The following is a 22,163-nucleotide window of genomic DNA, read 5'->3' as shown; positions in this document are numbered from 1 at the left end:
TATCAAAGGACTGAGTGAGGATCAAATAAGAAAATGCATTTTCAAATCTTTTATAACTAAAAAACAAATACCATATAAAAGTAAGCTCGTTAAGGGCAGGGACTTTTTTTGACCCATTTTATATACTAGGCACTTAGTACAGAACATGCCAAATGCTCACAAGCATTTAATAAATGTCTACTGACCAATTGCTTCTTCTCTCAGTCAATAAAACAGATAATAATTAAGAAAAAAAAGTATACAATTCCAAAGTAGTAAAAATGAGGTAGGGGAGAGGGGGTAGGACAATACAACAAGGAGACCAAACAATGGAGAAGAACCAAATATTAATTTTAATGGATCAATATCTAAAAATGTCTCTCATTTTTGTGGAATTTGCATCTTTCTACACCAAAACAAAGTTGAGAGGCATGTAAAATTTTGTTTAAAAGAAGTGACAGCTCTAGTTCTAAATTATCTCCCCAAGGAATTATGACACAAATAAGCATTTTTAAAGTAGTTGTCTTTTTTTAAAAAAAAACTGAAATATGTTCCAAAAGATGAAGAGGTTATAACCACTTCAAACAGAAGTCAGGATAGAATTAAGATGACATATAATTAATAAGCCAAAATTTAAAAATCTGACATTCAAAACATTGAGCCCTATTTTTAGAATAGGAATAGTCAAAAATAAAAAGGAAATGTCTTAAAAACAGAAATATCATAAACATATAAAAATAAATTTATGCAGACATTAATTTTTTACTTTTCCATTATTTCATAAATATTTAATAGACAAAAGATGAGTCACTCACATTCTACTTTTAAAAGAATAACCTATTTGAGTCAAAAACGTATTTCCAATTACATCAACCAAATTATCAAGTAAAACAAATGCTAATTTTAACATATTTGAGTAGTTAGATTCTATGATTTTTTTTCAGTACATACTAAAGATATTAAGTTTTATTGTTTTAAAAAATCTTCCAACTGGAAAAAAACTTCCTTAATTAAAAAAACACTTTTTTGGATCACTGTGGCCCAGATATTTATAAGGAATTGAATAATAATGATGTCCTTATAAATAGAGTAATAAAAGTAAATATTTCCTTAGTGCCATAACATCCATAATACAAAAACTCTGGCATGATTTCTGCCCACTGAGAATGTAATACTAATGGAAAGGCATTCAAAGCACAATTAGGGAGCAGATCAAAGATGATAGGTCAGTGAAAACCAATAATGCAAGATAATAATACAGTAAGTATCTTTGTAATGGGTTCTGTTTCTTTCTTGATTTATAAAATTATGATTGCAATACATATGGGAATATGCTTCAAAAAGTTCTTTTAAAAAAGAGCAAAGGTATGACTTTCATAAATATATAAAATAGCATTTAAGATGACAAAAGACAGACGATGGAAAGAAATTTTTAAGGAAGGGAGGGAGGTACAGAGGGAGGGAGGGAGGAAAGAGGAAAAAAGGAAGGAAGGAAGGAAGGAAGGAAGGAAGGAAGGAAGGAAGGAAGGAAGGAAGGAAGGAAGGAAGGAAGGAAGGAAGGAAGGAAGGAAGGAAGGAAGGAAGGAAGGAAGGAAGGAAGGAAGGAAGGAAGGAAGGAAGGAAGGAAGGAAGGAAGGAAGGAAGGAAGAGAGAGAGAAGATATATACTTTCTAGAGACAGGATATTCATAACTGATAAGGAAAGTATAGTTTGTAAAGTATGAATAGCTCAGTTGTCCCTGCAAGAATTGCAATTCAACACTGTACTACTGTCAAGTGGAGTTGAACTCCAGTCCCAGTTCATGCAGTCAATCTCCAGGCTATATCAATCAATCCATAAACATCTATTGAACATATATTATGTGTCAAGCTCTGTGATATATGCCAAGGAACCAAAAAGAGGCAAAAGGGAACCCTTGCCCTGAAGAAGCTCACAATCTAATGGGATTCAATATAGCTAAGGATTCATAGAGCTGGAAAGTAAGGAGTCTGAGAGATGGGGAGGAAGTCCACTTTAAAAGCAAACTTTGCCAAATATGTATCCTAACACCACACTGACTTTCATCATTTAAAACCACCAGGAACAAAAGGTAGGGGATTAGGTTACCAAGGTAAATATTGTGAAGAAATGAATGATTTATGTAGCATGTTAAATTAATCACAGAACTTGTATGGCAATATTACTGATGTCGGCTGGGCTTACTTCCTTTACAAAACTATGAACAATAGAAAAAAGATAAAATTACTGAATTCTTATTTTGATTCTATTTTCTTTGACAAGAAAGAAAATGTTCTTTGGATGGGGGATAGGTTTTTTTAAATGGTTAGCGGAGTTAAAAACTAAAATAAATGATGAGATGGGTAACAAAAAGCATCTGGTTCAAATAAAATAAGATTTGTAACAGAAGTAGAGATGGACATGTTATCTTGATTTTCCAAAAAAAAAAAAAAGATAAGAAGGTGGTATCTGTAAATTAGGACTAATAAATGTGACTTTTCATCTTACAAAATTCTATAATATTATTAAAGGGATAGTTTTTAATCATTAAGAAAGGGAAGCAATTGTTGCTAAGCTTCAGCATGATTTCAATGAAAAGAAGCTATGAGAAACTAATATTCCCTTTTTCAACAAGATTTCTTGACAAACTAACCAAGAAAATGCCTATAAGGCAATAATATTCTTGGATTTCATCATGGCCCTCCATTAAATGATGCAAGTCCCTAGATATATAAAAACATTTTGTCTGAAAAGGAAAAAGGAAAAGAGTTGGCATAAACATTCTGATATGGAGATGACAAATTCCATCATTTCAGTTCAAGATCTTAAATGGATAGTAACTTGATCTTAATTGATCAGAACTAATCTTGAATGTCACAAATCTGAACTTTTCCCAGCCTTCCATTTGGGGGGGAAAGGATTGAGAAAAGGTAGAATAAGTATTAACAATACAGCAAAGTGGAGTCATTTTATTTCCTTAATCCAAGTTTTAAGAGCCCAATTCTCAAAATTGCAAGGTTTACTAAAATTTACAAAGGCAGCATGGTGTAGGGTGCTGAACATATAGTTGGTCTGAATCCTGGATCCTTAGAATGACACTGGGAAAATCCTATCCATTCCTCTCTCTAGGTCTCAGTTTACTCATCTGTAAAAGAAGGATGTTAAGTTGGGCAGTAGCTAAGATGCTTCACAGCTTTGACACTGGTTAGAGAGAAAGGAATTTAAGGAACATAATATGGAAAGAAAGAAATAAACAAAAGAGGTGAAAGGACACCAGAGAATCTTCATTTTAAAATTGTGTCTGTTTTTCCTCTTTCCCCCTTCTCTTCCAGGAAGACAAGTTATCTGTCATCACTAAAATCTTCATTATCTATCTCTTCAACACTACTGCCTGAAATACTTTCAATATGATATTCACTTTGGCAAATACCTCCCAAAAAGAATTGGGGAAGGAGAAAATATCTCTAAGTCAATCATATCTTTGTGATCTGTGTTCAAAAAAGAAAATTATTAAAGTCATCTACCCTTAGGGAATGGAAATTTTGAATGATATAGGGAAACCTTTGGAGCAGGTAGGTGGCTGAATAAATAGAAGAGTCAGACTAGAGATGGTAGGTCCTAGATTCAAATCTGGCCTCAGATACTACCTAGCTATGTGACCCTGGGCAAGTCCCTTAACCCCAACTTCCTATCCCTTACCAATCTTTTGCCTTGGAACTAATATTTAGTATCAATTTTAAGATGGAAGGTAAAGGTTTGTTAAAAAGAGAGAAATAGATAGGCCTTCCAACAAATTAAAGCACTTATCCCAAACTATTTGAGAATAGTACTGGGAAAGAGAATTAATAGGTCCAAATCCCAAAATCCTTTGATTAAAAAAGTCTATACCTCTATACCCTTCAGAAAAGCTAGATAATTTTCCTGGATAATGGATCCAAGAATCAAGACAGCCTCTTCTTCATTCTGTCCATCAAGAATGGAACGATCTCTTCTCTACCACTCTATATAAAGTTAACACTGATTAGATTCATTTACAAGAATTATTTACAATTTATACTTAATTACAATGAAGGGCAACAGTAATTATATGTATCATTGGATGTGTCAAATTAGCTTTGCTGCAAATTTTATTTGATGACAACACTAAAATATTTACATACTCAACTTTCCTAGTTTGCTGCTCACAGATTTTCATAGTTCATTTATAGTTTTTTTAGTTTCTGTTTTTAAGTTAGAACACTGACTTTGAAAGAAGAATACCCTTACTCTGATTGGCTATTTCTTGATGAAATCAGATTTTAAATAAATATTTGTAAGATAAAAGGAGGTAACTTGGCCAATGTGAAATGAAGTTTGAGTTCTTGACTCCCTTAAGACATATGATGAAAAGAGGCAGGAGAAAAAATAAGCCAACTATTCATCACTAAGGGTGACAAAGGTGGCAGTATAGACCAAGACTCAATGTTTGGGCTATAAATCAAGAACGAACTCTGACAGTAGTAAGAAATCAGTTGAGGCATTAAGTTAGGACACAGGAAAAGGTATTGGAGATATGACTTCATTAAACTAGAGAACTCTCCCAGATAAGTGCATTTTTTTAGACCACAAATTTCTCTCTTCTCTACAACCTACATCATTGAAGACTGCCCACACTCAAATACTAAGTGACTTGCCCAAGGTCATGCAGTCAATGTGTCAGAGGTAAACTTGAACCCACAATTCCACCAGGAGGCTTCCTTCATGACAGGCCATGATCACAAAGAATTAGAACAAGAGCTAGTTAAAAATATGGAACAAAGAGCTTATTCTGAAATGTACTTTGAGATAATGAAGGCACAAAGTGGAGATAAAAGGGGAGTTAAAAAATTAAAATCATTCAAACATAGGCTAAAGAATTTAGATGTGAAAATAAGTAGGAAAGGATTCTTAAGGATATTACTTTTCAAGAATCTGCTATTTTGTCAGTGTGAGTACTCCCTCCACCAACACAGAATGTAAGAGTGGACAATTTTTAAAGTTCCTAGAAAAATACATCATTCCACAACTAAACTAATGGGAAAATGATGAGCTAGGCTGATCCTGATACATATCTGACATAGACCTCATCATAGGACTTATATTCAAAGCCTTTTCAGCTTGAATCTATGCTTTGCTGTCACTCCTTCAAGAACCCAAAGTCCTTTGAAAGCCATAAGAAGTCACAAGAATACAACTTTAGTGGAGGAGTAGAGATCTTAAGGAAGAAAAAAAAACTCAAATATTTTGTTGGTTTGAATATTATTAGAATTTTAATATTAAAATTAGATTCTTTCCCCAAACATCTACTCCTGGATAACTGCAAATATATTTCTTCAGATACAAGTATCACTGATTTTATTTAAACATGTCTTTGATTCCTCCTTAGACTTAAAAACAGCTATGCAACAACAACAACAAAAAAACAGTTATTGCTGTTTGAAATTTTCCTAAAATGATAAAGAGTTCTCAAAAATAATACAAAAAGATAAAAGGACTCAGAAAATTAATAAAAACATATTACCAATAAAGTATAACATATATAATGCAACATAATTTTAAGGCATTGAGACTAAAGTTCCAAAAATAACAAATGTTTTAATAAAATCTGGATGGAACACTCTCACTTAAAAGTTTCAGCATAGAAAAGTTATGAAAAAAATACTAAAAATCTTAGAAATTTATTTGGAAATCTAAACTTTTTTTCAAAGACAAATTAGGAAAAAATTAAGAAAATTGATGTTGAAAGATTTTAAATTTGGGAGAATTTGTTTCCTTAGCAGCACTATACTTTTGAAACATGTTACATTTTCATGCTAATGAAAATAAATATACAATCCCCAAATAAAAGGAATGTCAAAATGGGAACATGATTATATCTCTCAAGGCACTAGGAAACTATGATTTGATTTATCTCAACAATATCAGTACCACTGGGGGAAGACTGAATTCCTAAAGCAGGCATCAACTGATGAATGTAAAAGAACATACATTGTATGATTTCATAAATGATGCTAGATTCTATATTGCTTAGTACTTTTAGGAAAATGAAAACTTAAGAACTGGATGAGACTTAGTCTGACCCTCTCTCTCTTTTAAAAAGGTAATGACTTGCACAAGAGCCAATTAACAGGACTATCCAGAACTAGAACCCGGGTCTCCTGACTGGCTACTTCAGTGCACTTTCTGCCAGGTCATATTTCCTTTAATGTTCTACATGATCAAGGAATACATTTTCTCACTAAAGCAAGAAGTTTAGCTTTCAAAAATAGCCATGATAAATTGTAAATGTTAACAAGTCCATTACTTTACAGTGTATAAACAAACTCTGCAAATTTAAAATGAGACAGGATTAGGATTTGTAGTCAACCATCAACTTCACAAAGTGGGGGAAAAGGGAGAGTAATACAGGCTTAATTCTCTTTACATAATAGAGTTCCTAATAAATGATTTCTCCTTCATCACAGAGCATTTTCTGTATCAACTATTTTGGCATTTAATAATATACAATTTTCCATTTACTTAACTATTTCTTTTATATTCCTTATCTCTCCAAATAGATGGTAAGTACCTAGAGGGCAAATTATGTTTGTATTTACACTTGCCCACCATGCTTAGTACAGTGCTATGTATAAAGCAGTCAGATATTTATTGGATGAACAGATAAATAAATTGACTATGCAAAAAATTTCCATATTAAACTCATTTTTATTTGCTTACATTATAAAATTAGAGCTACTTTCTCCTTAAAATAACTATGGCCAAAATTTGCTAACATGGCAATTTAAAATACAGCCAAGTATTTTGAAAATCAAAAAATTATAATAAAATTATTTATCTATATTATTCAAAATATCTTTACAGATAAACATAAAATAGTTAAATATATATTAATGTTTGTCACAGAAGTTTAAAAGATCTCAAGGAAAAACAATGTCAACACACTAAATTGAAGAATCACCTAACTTCTTTGAAGACAGTTCCACAATATTCTAGAAAAATTACATTCAGATCACATTTCCGTAAACTGTGTAGAAGCTGAAATTTTTTAGAAATGTAGATTCATCTGAGCAGATCAGCAGAAGACATGTAAAACATAGTATAGGCAATGAATCAAAAGGCAACCATAAATTAGCAAACTGAAGAACACCTTTTTGTTACATGAAGATAACTAGAAAATCTCTAATATAATTCTTCATAAAATGCACCTTTTAGGTTCATGAATTCTACAATACTGAATTTTTGCACATCCATTTCAGTTCAACTTTACTAAAAAAGAATATAGTTTGTAAGAACTATAAAACTGCCCTTTCATTGCCATTTCATCCCACATTATTTCCAAAAGTCCAATCTGAGGTCCTGAAACAGAGAAGTGAGACTCTGTGGGAAGTTCCATAAGGCAACAACAAAAAAATTTTTAAGCCTATGACAATATGAACAACTTAAAGTGATATTACCTGATGAAGAAAAGAATATAGGAAGAAATATTACAATAATCCAAGTACATAAAGTGATACAGAAATGGACAAGAAGCTGTCTTCTTTTCAGTAAGAATGGTAGAAAAATAAAGCAATTTACAGCATAAGAAATTTAGGATAGGAGTTAGTATGTCTGGATTGTCAGGGATAGTAGAGTATGTTTTCAAAGACATTTAAGACAGAATGCCTTCCTGAAAGATCTTTAAGTATACATAGGTAATTATCTTTCTATAATAGATTTGGCAAAGTTTCATTTGAACTCTATGGACTACATATATGTGTGTTTAAGTCTAGGTTATAGCTAAAGCCTGTTCTCATTTTATGATTCTATAATTATACGGACCAGTCTATATTAAAGGAAGATGATTTCTTTTTTCAAAACAAAGGACAGCGAGTTAACCATCAATGTGGTTTTAAACAACTGAGATTCTTTAATCATGACTAGTATCACTAGCTATCACCAAACTGAGAAATAAATAAATTGAGGCTAAGAATACCAAAAATTAGCATTCAGTTTTCATAGTGGAACTGATACCATTCATGAATTTAACTCTGATTTGCAATTCTCTCTATTAGCAATCACACACAGTACTTTCTTAGTAGCCTATGTCCTAATTCACTTCTCCTTTATACAAGTAAATGACTTCTTCATTATTTCATTTTGAGAAGCAGAAAACACAGGGAGACTTTCATCACTGTTTTCTATTAGCATTGTAAAATAGGTGTTCTAAACATGCCTATCAGTGCAGAAAATATACAAGGGTGATATATCACTAACTATAAATCTTTTAAGACAATATGTAATTAATTGTCTTTTACCATAATTAAAACTTTGTATCCTATTCTCATCTTCCCAGAGAAGAAAAATAACTGAAAACACAATAAAGATGACTTGCTACATTCTTTACATTGTTATGAATATTCCATGTTTCTCCATATAATGAAGCCTTGTATTTTCTAGTATGAAATAACATGTATTTCCACATATTTAAATATTCTAATGAGGATTAATTCTAGTTAGGCTACATTATACATAATTGTTTATGTTTGTGTATAAAATGTTTTTTCTTCTGTACAAAGGGAATGAGACCTTTAGATAAAATAGATAATGTAAACACTAGCTCTAATAATACACGGTATTCACATTTTTCTTTTAATATAAAAAGAATCTGTATTATTTCTATACTAGTCCTTAGTTAACAATTCTTTTTTATTTGATGTGTCCAGGAAAAAAAATAATACAAATTTCCCTATACCTTTTAATTCTTCAGTAAAACCAGTATATCATCAGTGCAAGAAAGCAAAACTCATGTACTAAAGTCAGTTTAGTACAGAGACACAACTAAATATAACTAATGGCCTCCCCAGCATGAACTTCATGTTATGTTTTCTATTAAAAATAATGTTCAGTTTCAGCTTTCATATTATCTTAGAAGCTAAAATATAAGCAATTTTAAATAATCTGCAATAGCTATTTAAATCCTTTCCCTGATCTGGCATTCTACAGATTTTCTTAAATTTATTTTTAGATAAGTTAAATGTATTATTTAACATTTTAATTATATAGATATCAAATATTATATTCAGAGAATAGATTTTTTTTAAATTATACACCTAAAAGTCTGTTACTATCGAATCTAAAAGTATACTTTTGGAATAATCTTTTTAAAAAAACTAAATATTGCCCCCTTTCTACTTACCTTTCAGAAGGATATGTGATCAGGTTTCTGTCTCCCTTTTAAGATTTAGTGACCTCAACATAACCTAAAATATGAGATATTCCTTTTGCTTAAGATAATAATAGTATGATATTCATTCCTTTAAGGAACTTTGAGAAAACTGGAAGTCCTGGTAGCTTCTGTTAAAAAATGTATGTATCTAAAAATTAAAATTACATTTATTCAACAGTACACACAGCTATTCACCTGGTTAAACAGTAGTATAATCAATTATGGTACATGATACTACCCTAGAAGTCTGTGATATGATTTGTTTAGCAAATATTGAGTTTCTTAAATTCCAAAGTTGCCACAATGAGAAAAAACAGCTTTCCCAAAACTCTTCCTGACAGTAGTGACAAATAGAATTTTTGATAAAATATAAGATGCTAGCTTCGGTGTCTGCAGCAGTGTCAAACTTCAAGAGCAAAGTACCTCCAAACCAATCTTTTTTGACTGATGTTTGACAAATAACATAGACACATTATTATACACACCTCTTCTAGTTTCTACTCTTAATCAAATTAATAGATCTACAATAAGAGCATGGGGGGGGGAGGGGAAGTATGCCTCCCAGGCAAACTTTTACTTTCAAAAAAGTAAAGCTCTCTGAATACTTCCAGCTGGAAAACTTCCACTTCTTCCACTTAACATGCTCATACTCATTTTCTACCTCCTGTTGACCTGCTGTTTCTGCCTCCATCTTTTAGACAGAGTAAGAGTATTTTGTATCTCTTTCCACCAAGAGGTAAAAGTGAAAATCTGAATCCCTCTGCTCTTATAAAATTTAGACATCCATTATCTCCACCCAAATACTTATATGTATCCTAATTCAACTACACTTAACTCTTTTTATGCATTGTTCCTCTTTCAAAACAGCTCCATTCCAAAGTCAGGAAAGGTCAGAAAGGACCCCATTTTCTTTTTTGATTGGCTTACCACCTGTTAAGAAACTAGTATTTTTTTAGTATAATCCTTAGAAACTGATTGAAACTCAACATGTGGAGAGATTAAGAGTTTTAAAAAATTATTGAAGAGAGCAGCTGCCCATTAAATATCTAAAATCTGTGGGGAGAATGTTTAATGAAAATTAAGATGGGTCTAGTTCCTAGAATATGCTGTATTCTCTGCATTTTCCTTAGCTATGACTAAAGTCTACAACTGTTGAATCATCTGTCTTTATTTTACTTACAGAAAGCCTCAAACTTTACAATTTTACAATCCGTTTCAGTCATGTAACATCAAAATCCAAAAGTGACTTACCGAGATTTCAGTCTCAGAATAATACTTTCAGTTCCCCCTCCACACCTATAGCTAATACCACCCCCCCAAAACTCCCTAACCAGTGTCTCCAGCAACTTCTGAATTTTAAGTAAATTTTAGCACAGCTACCCTCAACAATACTTAATTGTCCCCCAAAATTCCATGGGTCTCACATACCACTTAATTGTGTATATTGTTTGGGGTTTGGGGATCAAAGCTAGTAGTCTCCATTACTGCGTTGAAGCATTAGCTAAGGTATAGCTAGGGACCTGCTAGAGCTAAGTGTTGGGAGGCGGCGTGAATACAGTGCAGTAACCTCCCCTGGCCAGTGAGAGTGGGTGGCGAACGCCACCATTGCACGTGCATCTGATGAGATGCGAAGGGGACTAAGGATAAAAAAGTACCAATCTTAGGACCTATGCCACAACTTAATTCTCTCCGCGTCCCCCCCCCCACTTTACTATTCACTGACATCCAAAAACAGACAGACATTAAAGGGGGTTTCGCTTTTCTCTCAGATGACCTAGTAAAAGATCCTAAGGGGAATTTATTTCGCATACTACCCAACCCCCAAGTAAACAAGGAATAAATTCAAGATATTTCCAAAAAGAAAAAGAAGAAAGTAGGAGGGAGAACGTAGGTCATCAGGAAAAGGTAAAGAATGTTTAAAGCCAGTCGTAGTGAAATGCTGTTATCCCAAAGCTTCCTGGGGTAGGAAGGTAATTTCTTTATTCAACTTAACAAGGTTTCCTGAGTTCGGGGGGAAAAAAGTCCTTCCCTCTGCTTCTGTTTTTTTGTTTTTCTTTTTAAATTTCTAGAGTACTACTTTTAAATAAAAGCTGAACTTTTCCTTACTTATAATGAGAAGCATGCACTTGTGCAGTTTAGTAAATAAGGGTCAACAAATGGATCCATAAAGTGTGTGCTTCTAAACACCAGATGTTTGGTAGTTTGATTTTTCAGGAGGGGGGAGGGGGAAAGAGATGAGAAATAGGAAGAGAGAGGCAACAAACAATATTCGCCCCCCCTCCCCAACTTGGTAAACACCCACATCTGGTGTTTCGACACATACTTTCCTCAAACACAGTTTCTCAGGGCAAGGCAACATTTTGCATATTTAAAAGCTAAAACTCATGCAAAAAAAAAAAAAGCCAACAGCAGCGAATCTCCCCCTCTCGTCCTCAAATCACAAATTTAAAAAAAAAAAAAGATTTTTTTTTTAAGACAACAAGTGGTGATGTGAAGGCAGGAAGGAACGCGAACCAGATGCCAAGCCGAAATCTGACACATGTCACATTTGCACCGCGGCGCGGAGAGCAGCCGCTGGGGTGAAACTTTCCTGCAACAGTAGCTGGAGAGGATGAAAGTCAAGTCCAGTCTGGAGTCTCGGGCTGGAGGTGGATGGTGTTGGAGGGAGGAGGGGAGGGTAGAAGGAGGTGGGGGTTAAGAAAAGGTGGAGGAGAGGGGAGGGGAGAGGGTTAAGAAAAAGTGGAGAAGAAACTTACCAAGAAGAGCTAGGCGCAGAACCAGGCTTCCAGAGGAGGTGACCCCCGAAGAGGAGAGGCACAGCCGAAAGCCCCAGCCCACGCAACCCCGCACAAAGTCTTTGCAGCTGCCGCCTGGAATCGGGGGTGGGGGTAGGGGGGGGGAAGAGTGTGTATGTGCTTGAGTGCTTGTGTGTATGTGTGAGCGTGTGTATGAGTGTGTATGTGTGTACGCGCGCGCGCGGAGGAGAGGGGGCGGCCTCGAGAGTCACAGGGGAGGTCGGACTGAACTACTAGCGGCCGACGTAGCAGCGGCATAAATAACTAGGACTTATCCTCTGCTGGCGGCGCTGGGCAGCGCTGGGAGCTGCGAGGCTGCTGCTGCTGCGGCGGCGGCGGCGGCGGCGGCAACAGCTACACGCGCCGGCGTGTCTCGCGCTTTCTCGGAGGCTCGCGCTGTCTCGCGCTGTCTCTCCTCTTTCCAGCTCGTATCTGTGTGTATGTGTGCGGAGTGTATGTGTGTGTGTCTGTGTATGTGCGCGCGCGCGCACGAGAGCGTGTGTATGTGTGTCTGTGTGTTATTGGCAATGTGAAATGTACACACCACTCACTTCAACCTCTTCTTGCCAGAGGTTGGTGGGGGGTTGGTGGGAGGTTGGGGAAGACGGGGTGTGCGTGTGTGTGTGGGGAGGGGGGAGTTAAATCTACTCCTCCCTATAGAGACCGTAGAGTGGGGATTGTTTATTAGGGATTTACCACCACCCAAAAAAAAAATAGAAGGGGGAGAACATCTCCCCACTTCCCAAAAGTGGTTTGGGACTAGCTTCTCTTCTCTTCCCTGCCCACCTCTTTCCTAGTTCTAAGAAGGGGGAAACGCGGAGCAGGATATTGTTATGATTTTCTGTAAAGCGTCCCAGCTGACGTCAAGTCCACCTGCTATGTAAACAAATCGTTGGGAGAAGTTGTTTGTTCTTCTCCGGATCTTTCTTCCACGCCCCTCCTTCCCCACCCCCACCCCGTCTCCAACTCCAGCAGTTCCCCTAAGACCTGGTGTGTAGTGATGAGGTTAGGATTTGGGAGTGGGGTGGCGGAGTGGGGGTGGGGCACTAAGGGGCTGGGGGGTGGGAGGAGGAAGAACAAAACCTTATGCTGTATTGGCAACGCTGAGTGGTGTCTGCAGCTTCTTGGCAATCCCCTAAGTACAGTCCTATGCAGACAGAACTGCTGGCAAATGAAACAGGGGATTCCATGTGAAGTGCAAAAAGCCTTAAAGGAATCCAAAGCCATCAGTAGAAAGGTGATGAAAAGTACAATGTAGTCAGGAGGGGAGATTCTAAAATGTTGGCTCGGATTCTGATTTCTCTTTCCTTATTTTTTGTTTTTGTTTTTGTTTTTATTATTTCTGTTTTTTGTTTTCATCTACTTCGTGGGGTAGGGTGAGATTGACTTTTTTTTTTTTCTGGGCGCAGTCGTAGTAGTTGTTTTACTTCCCCGCAATAACGATTGCCCCTGTAGGTGTTCCTGGAGGATTGGATGCCTGAGGACCTAGTAAAAGCAGCGTACGTGGGGGGTAGAGGAAAGCTCCGTAGAGGGGTACCAATCTGGTCTTTTAGGGTTCCGAATGCTTCTGTGACATTTCCTATCTTCTGATTGATGGGGAGCAAAAAGTAACACGTAGGAAAGAAAACAATCCTGCAAGTACCCTGCTCGCTGAGTGTGCACTTCAAAGAGCGCAGCGGAGGAAGGAGAAGCAGCAGGAGCTCGCACATGTTGCAGGCAGGGTGGATACTCCCTTGAACCCTGTTTCTCCGGGTGTGCAAAAGGAGCTGCGCTAGGCTTAAAGGGTCGGGGAGTAAAGGGGAAAGTAAAGGACATAGGGAGGGCATCTTGGATAGGGGATTTGTCTGAATCTCGGCCCACCTCATTCAATTCTGTGGCTAATGTGGGGAGAGAAGTACAACTGCACCCCCCCCCCCCTTCAGCGCCGCACCTCCCCCACCAACTGCTGGTAGCGGTCCATGCTTTGCTCCTGCTTGCGCAGCCCTCCTCCCTCCAGGTTTACAGGACCGCTCTGATCACTCACACCGTACATTCATTTCCTTGCAGTCGCCTCAGTTGTAAAGCCTGTTTTCCAAAAAGGCGTTGAAACTTTACTCCAAATACCTCCAGGCACTGGGAGGCTGGTGTAAGCAAAGCCCAGTTCTTTGCTGCTCCTCACCCCTCCCAAGAGAAAGAACTGCTAAGTTTAAAGTCTCTGGTGGCAGGCAGAGTGATTCAGGAGACTAGACAAGCATTAACTTCTGCATTCGAGTGTCTTTCATTTCTGCAAAGAGCAACAGAGCCCCCCCTTTTAAAAAAAAAAAAAGAAGGAGCGAGTTCATATGCAGTTCGCACTCTCTTTCCCAGCAAAATCGCAAGTTATCTCTAGAAAGTATCAACCCCGGGCACCCACATTTGTAAACATATCATCACATTTTCTTTTAAAACCAATTTAATATATCAAGAAGCTAGACTACAAATCCACCAAGCCAGTCCTTTCATTCTAAGGAGCTAGGAATGGAGGAGGGTGGGCTTTGCTTCCAATACAATCCCAATTGTTTCACTTTCTGGTTGGATTTTAAACTCCACCTAGGCATAAAGTGCCTTCCTTAATATTTACTGTTCTGAAATGCTGCCTTAATTGCAGGAGAGCTAACCGATATTTAACAATACCAAAAGAAAATTTCTTTGTGTTTCGGACTCCCCTGATCAAAACTAGATTTATCTCCTCTCCCTCAGAATCCTAGGGATAATTTTTCGTCCAGTGTTAAGTTCACTCCTCTGTGACTAGCAGACTCGAACCATACGTGAATGCCAGTCAGAATTGACAAGAAACCAATTTGAAAAACAAAAAGGAAAAATTATAGTAAATCCGGAGAAAGCTGGTTGCATATTCTTTTCCCTGGGTTTATGAATGAAGGTAGCTTAGCGGTCACAAAGCTGACAGATTGCTACTCTCTTTTTCTCCCCACCCCCACCCCTTTCCACCGCTTAACTGTATTCTCTTTCTCACTTAGTGTTCTGAGCCGGGAAATGAAGGAGGGAGCTCATATAAAGGAGCTGGGGTCAACCTGACAGTCCAGTTCAGTTTCCAAAAAGACAAAGAGGAAAAGGAGCAGGAGACACTATGAGTAGTGGATTTAGTTAGTCTTTCACCTTCCACCTTTTCATGACATAAATACTTTCTATTTGTTTATTTATTTTTACGAAACTTGTTAACCTGTGAAGTTTCTTTGCTGTGTGTGAAAGTAGCCAAATGTTAAATGTGCAAAAAGGAAGTGCAGCTTGAGTTTCCTATCTTAGAGTAAGGGGATAATCTCGCTACTAATCAATTTCTGCTGGGCTGTCCACACTTAGAAGTAGGCTTCCCTTTGTACTTCAAGTCATTATCTTTATAAACCTGCATACATTTCTTCTGAGGCCAGCTAGCATTACCACTACCCCGTCTCCCCAGGGAACAAGAAGGGCAAAGTGAGAATTGCAGGTTCTGCTGGGAGCCGCAAAGCTCCGCTGCTCTCTGATTCCTAACTCTCAACCAATAGGGTTGGCCCGGGTTCGAGAGGTGAAAGTTCAGTCCTAGGGCGTTCTCTCTCTCTCTCTCTCTCTCTCTCTCTCTCTCTCTCCTCCTCTCTCTCTCCTCTCTCTCTCTCTCTCTCTCTCTCTCTCTCTCTCTCTCTCTCTCTCTCTCTCTCTCTCTCTCTCTCTCTCTCTCTCTCTCTCTCTCTCTCTCTCTCTCCCCCTCTCTCTCCCTCCCCTCTCTCTCTCCCTCCCTCCCTCTCTTTCCCCCTCTCTCCCTCTGTCTCCCTCCCTCTCTCTCTCTCTCTCTCCTCTCCTCTCTCTCTCCTCTCTCTCTCTCTCTCTCTCTCTCTCTCTCTCCCTCCCTCCCTCCCTCCCTCTCTTTCCTCTCTCCCTCTGTCTCCCTCTGTCTCCCTCTGTCTCCTCCTCCCTCTCTCTCTCTCTCTCTCTCTCTCTCTCTCTCTCTCTCTCTCTCTCTCTCTCTCTCTCTCTCTCTCTCTCTCTCTCTCTCTCTCTCTCCTTCGTCCACACACACTTTTCTCTCCACTTCTGCCTTCACCACGGTCTTCTACTTTCTTCCCTTCCCTAACCTCTCTATCCTGTCCTTTTTTCCCTTCTTCTGCACACATTTACGTACATACAAGCTACCATTCACTGCCACGGTGGCGTGTTCTTTGTTGATGGGTGGTCATAAAGTATATTTATTTGGTTACTCGCTACCCCTTTAACTCCCCCATCATGTTAGCTAAACACTAAACGCTTTGTTTCACATTGGTTAGTTACTGGAACAAGCTTGAAGGGCGCAGTTCTAACAGAATTCAAGAAAGTTGAAATCATAATTGACAAGCCGGCTTTCCGAGACTCAGGGAAACTCTGGAAGGGCAAAAAGCGAACGAATATTTGTCTTTTACACAAGCCAATAGTTATTCAACAGGCTCACTATAGCCTTTTAAACGAAAAGCAATACATTGGGGAAGGGGGAGGAAAGCCGAAACCTGTTTCTAGGATTGCGTCCCTAGTTGCTCCTGTTGCATAGATCTGCTCTCCATTCAATTCTATCACGTTGGTCAGCCCGTCATTCAAAGATAATTTGGACGAAACTTGAACTGCATTACTCTGAAACAAAAGACCTTTCACTTGAAAATACCACCCCCCCTCAATAAGTACCTCTTAAAGAAATGTATGATTTAGGGTTTGTTGGACAAAAAAATCTACAGAACAACAAAATCCGTGACAGAACTCCATCAGGGAGCTGGGTATCCGTTAAGTTCGTTTGATATGGTCTTTGTCAGTGCTTCTTGCGGGAAATGAAGCAACCCCAAGTGAGACACTCAACCGAGAAAGGAGGAAGGAAATCTCTATGAATGACACATAGTAGAAACATCTGTATTGTTTAATGGTACTTCATTCACAGCACTTTTTGTTCCCCTGCTTCAGTTTTAATTGCTTTGCCACAAAATTGTACGATTTTTCTGATGCTAAAGTGTTGTCTTGAAATTTTTCTAAATATTAACTACATTTTTATGAATGCCTTTTATTAATGTTACTATTCTTAATTTTTAAAAATCAGTCGAGATATTAAGAAGGAATGGAAAATGTTTAATCAAATGGTTGTTTATCTCCTCTTTCCTGTTAGAGCTACCATCTGCAAAGTTGTATTACTCCCTTCAGATAACCCTTTATCAAATGTCTTCTTTTAATTATTGTAATGTATTTTTCCTTTCTGATGACAGAATTGTGCACAGCTCAGGTTTCTATTTTTCATGACTACTGTTTGCAGAAAGAGAAACAAATAAACTGCTATTAAACAAAAGTTACTACCCCCACTACTTTCTCAACCTTCTAAGCTCTTCCCATCCCCAAACACACTCACATACTTCCCCTGTCTCTAAGAGTTCAGAAAAGGTAGAAAATACTGGTTTCTCCGAAGTCAAATCAAGGGCTAATCTGTATTACATCAAATTGAGTGCAGAAGTTGCAAAATTGGTGGAGTTACACCACCATCTGTCGTTGCACTTTGGGACTACAAAATTTGGGATGTATAATAAATCTTAATGAGCTTTGCCAATTTTTTTTTTTTGTAGGCCAGACTATACTTTTAATTTTTTTCATATATGTACATTAACCTAGAGTATAGATTTTGAAAAGAAATATTTATTTATGAAATTTGCAATTGTAGTGAGTTACTCTAATTTCCTTGTAAGCAGAAGTAAATAAAGAATGCCCCACATCTGCTAGCCTTCAGATAATGTCTTTTCAAATGTGCTGTGGGCCTCAGGTTTTTTTTTGTGTGTGTGTTTTTTTTTCCCTCCCTGCCTTAGTAGGCTGCTGATATGAACAATGGAAACTAGACTACAGGGGCCACCAGTAGCCTGGAGTGAATAATAGACTCTTAATTCTCTCTAGAATGTAACCTAGTTCTTTGTTAGTAAATCTAATCTTGAAACATGTAAACGCAGCATATCTCTCCTAAGAGGCTGCCTGTGAGTGTCTAAAAAAAGAAATTGATTGAAAAGGCAGTTAATAAGAGGTTCTAGTACTGGTTAATCTTGCTATAGAGACAAAGATCAATTACTCTGAGAAAGAATCTTGCAGAATCAGTAGATTCAACACCAATGAAGCCTTTATCTGAAAGAATATAGAGATGTAGGTACTACTGAATAAAGAATTCCAACATTGCCTCACAAGGTTCCATTAAGCTCCATAGTAGAAGGAAGGAAGGGGGAGAAGGAAAGAGGGGAGAAAGATGGAAGAAAGGAAAGAAGGAAAGAAAGAAGGATAAATGTGAAGGAAACGAAAAAAGAACTTAGTGATAAAATTTATTTCAGAGTAGTTTGTAATTTTTGAGTTTTTTTTTATTCAAAGCACTGGACAAAGTATTACATTTCTAGCTTTCTTGATATTCTTCTCACTTAGGAAGCAGACTAAAAAATCCTTATTTTATAAAATAGAAAATTTAAATTTTAAGAAGCTTAATAATTTGCCTGGCATAATGCACCAAGTAAAAGAAAAAGTATTACTAGACTAGAACTACTTGACACTTGCTTAAGTCTTAAATTCAATAGTAATTTTCTGGACCATAGATAGACAGCTTTACTTAAAGTTAGTCTGATAAACTTACAAATGGCCAAATTGGAGGCTGAAAACTTAATGAGATGGTCAGTGTTCTGGAAATTTGAACGGAAATGGAAACAATGAAACATTACTCTGGTATTCAGTGGATCTTAATTCACATCATGACTGAAAATAGATTCAAATATTAACAATAATTTATTTGTAATATTAATGAGTGCAGGTATAGTACCCTTTCCATTTGGTGCCATCTACTCCCTACAACGAGTTAAATGTATGGATTTCCCTGATCTTATAATTAATCCTAGTGTTACCTTTATGACTGTAAATTAGATGATACTAATCTACCTTATCCCTGAGATCCACATGATAGAATCTTCCATTAGGCCTTGTTGATTTGTTTACCCAGATTCCATAATTAGAATGTAAGTTCATTGAGCATTAGAATAATTTTTTGCTTTTCTCTACTCTGTGCTTAGCATAATGCTTGGCTCATAGTTGGCATGCAATAAGTGTTTGATAATTGATTGATTAAATACTGTACTGTTTCAAGTATTCAAAAGTTGAATAATTTCTTTTTCAATAAATTACTCTCCAAGTAAAATTAATTTCCAGTAAATGTTTTGCTGCCCTCCGTTGTCTTCATATGATCTGCCAGTCCAAAGGAGCTATAGAGTTATGGTTGTGATAGCTGAGTGGTGACAGTACTTCTGGATGTCAGTACAGTATTAAAGATGCTTAACTGACATGTGGCATTCAGTAGAATGGATAGGTGATAGCTTCCTATTGACTCATTCACTGTGGAAATCTATCTTTGCCTACAAATGTTTTTTACAACAGGCACTAAAGTGGCATCTAAATACTGAATGCAAACAAATATTCATAGTAGAGAAACCAAAAATGAATATTAGCCCTGTTCACAATATACTTTCCTTTCAGGATTTTAAATTGTCTTTAGGGGCTCATAGGACAATTATTATCTTCATTACTTGCTTACCTTGTACTTTCAGAAAGTGCTAGTTACAAGATTATATGCAGTAACAAAAATAGTTTAGCTGCATAACTTGTCGGGTAGATGCAATGTAAAAAGACTTCTAGTAGGTGAATTTAACAGCAACTAATTAATATCCCACATTCTTTTGAAAATTTTATAATTTTTACTTTTACATCTCTGAAAATATCCCTTCCTTCCTAGAAAATGGCCTTAGCAAAATTAATGGAAATATCATCGTCTGATATTGTATGAATGTTCCATCCTCACAGAGTCCCCCACATCTGCAAAGAGAAGGAGACACATTTTTATACATCTTTTCAGCTTGATTATTATAATGGGCATCTACTTTGTTTCTAGTTCTTGGATATTAAAAAGTAATACTATAAATGCAAATATATCATTATATACTTGCTTTTTTTTTGTTAGCATTGTCCTCTGTAGGGTATATAACTTATGGCGACTCTCAGGGTCCAAATGTATGTATGTTTTTTTCACTTTCAACATAATTCCAAAGTCCCTTCCAGACTAACTCACAGTTCCACCAGCAAGGTATTAGTTTGCTTTTATTTCCATACCTCCTGCAATACTGACTTTCCTTTTTTTGCCATCTTTTCCAACTTACTGAGTATGAGGGGAAGTGTTACAATCATTTGATTTATCTTTCCAACGATATTATGGTTATCTTTTGGTTATTGATAGTTTGCAATTCTTTTGAGAACTGTTTATTTGGATCCCTTGACCACTTATCCACTTGGGAATTCCTTTTGATCTTAATATCTTGGATAGCAGATCCTTGTTAGAAATAATTGATACAAGACTTTCCCCTAAAAAAAATTGTTTCCCTTCTTATTTTACTTGTATTCATTTTATTATTATTAAAGCTTTTTAATTTTATGTAATCAAAATTGTTTATTCTGTTCTTTGTAATTAAATCTCCCTTGTTTGGTTAACTATTATCACTCCTAGCTATATCTGGGAATGGTACCTAATATGGTTGTCTTCTAATCTGTTTATGGTATAATAATTCAAGATATTTCATTTTCAGGATATTTTATCTATTTTTCACTTGCTCTAGTAGATGGTATAAGATGTTGGTCTAGACCCAATTTCTGCCACATGTCCTTCCAATTCTTCTAACAATTCTTGTCAAGAAGTGAGTTCTTCCCCAAGTAATTTTTGTTCTTGCTTTTATCAAGTGTTGTTGAGTACAATTATTTCTGATTCTTTCTTACCTATAGATTTGTTCTAATGATTTATTTTTCAGTTTTTGTCCAGTATAAGGTTCTATTTCTTAAAGTGGGCTTGGTGAGACAGATTTTTACTTTGGTTCAGAACTTGAGAGCCATTTGCTGTTATCCCATAATCAGTGAATAGGTAGAATGCATGACATTGTTCAATAGTAAAAAGTGCAGGTATGACTTGAATTTCACATACACACTTCAGAGACACAGTGATCTAGGCCTGAAACATTGTTAGCCTTTAACACTATCATTTTAGAATTTGATGCATGATTTTTTAATCTGTTTTTGCCCAAGTCCAATCAGTTATTAATGATGCTACTATTTCATTTTTGTCACTTATTGGGAAAAAGTTTAAAAATTGGTACAAATTATGCACCAGATGGCATTAAAATTCCTAGATGGCTATTTATTCATGGTTTCTCACAGAATTTTATGGGTCCCTGTGTGATATGACATGATGATCAACTTAAATTAGTTTAAGAAAAGAAAATCTAGTGAAACCTCTGCCTACTATGACCACTTAATTGCCCCAGTAAATAGAACTTTATTTAAACAGCCAAACTCATGAAGTACTAGTAGAAAGATCTTGTCTATAGCTAAGATTGAAGATTAGCTTTGGTTTCACAAAGGTAATCTAAAAGGTCTTCAAGTCATCATATGGCGTATTACTAGTGTTTTAATCCTAAAATATATTTATAAATGAATTCCACATTAGTGAAAATACTGAGTCTCCTGAAATAGTTGGATTATTTGAATTTATACTACATATTTCCTTTGAGCTAGAACTAATTACCATATTTTTACATAATTATAACTTTGAATAGTACAAATTCAAATACATGTGACCACTTCAGGGAATTCACTATTCGCACTAAGTAAGATATAGGCTAACATATTAGTTCTTGTTTATCAGAAAAGTATACTCAAACCACTAGAAAAAATAGCTCTATTGACACAGACAAAAGATATTGTTAACATACCCTTTAAAGACATTCTTTGAATTGTGAATAAACAAGTGATGAATATTTTATATATATGAACTTCTTCCTCTACTCATTTGAAGTTCTTTTGCCCTCCTTTCTTCATTTATTCCTCCACCCCCCCAACCTTAAGCCAACATTCTTTATAATCTCCCTTCAAAAAGGTAAGCAAGATTTTCTCCTGGGATAACTACACCACCTGGTGGCTAGCATTAGGAAGAAAAGAATACAACTCCTCTACCACATCTTTTCTTCCACCTCAGGCGATGATGCAGTATAGTTCCTATTACTTCTGTATTATATGAATGTGTGTAAGAGTGTGTGTGTGTGTGTGTGTGTGTGTGAGAGAGAGAGAGAGAGAGAGAGAGAGAGAGAGAGAGAGAGAGA

The 22,163-nt window shown here is 36.4% G+C and overlaps 1 protein-coding gene across 4 annotated transcripts in view; it reads right to left on the bottom strand.

Annotated features, from left to right (window-relative positions):
- The window catches only part of FOXP2 (forkhead box P2), a 694,699-nt gene extending 682,175 nt beyond the window's left edge, over positions 1–12,524 (bottom strand). For 2 of the 4 annotated variants that reach the window (XM_007504164.3, XM_007504167.3), the window contains exon 1: positions 11,956–12,524. The gene's annotated coding sequence lies outside the window, so the exon portion shown is untranslated. The remainder of the gene's footprint in view (positions 1–11,955) is intronic. The other 2 variants (XM_016426114.2, XM_007504168.3) reach the window with 2 other exon arrangements.
- Positions 12,525–22,163: the final 9,639 nt, after the last annotated feature.

The sequence above is a fragment of the Monodelphis domestica genome, chromosome 5 (genome assembly GCF_027887165.1).
Source record: "Monodelphis domestica isolate mMonDom1 chromosome 5, mMonDom1.pri, whole genome shotgun sequence".
NCBI classification, from domain to species: Eukaryota; Metazoa; Chordata; class Mammalia; order Didelphimorphia; family Didelphidae; genus Monodelphis; species Monodelphis domestica.
Note: the sequence above shows the minus strand (reverse complement) of the source record. Positions and strands in the feature narration are given on the sequence as shown.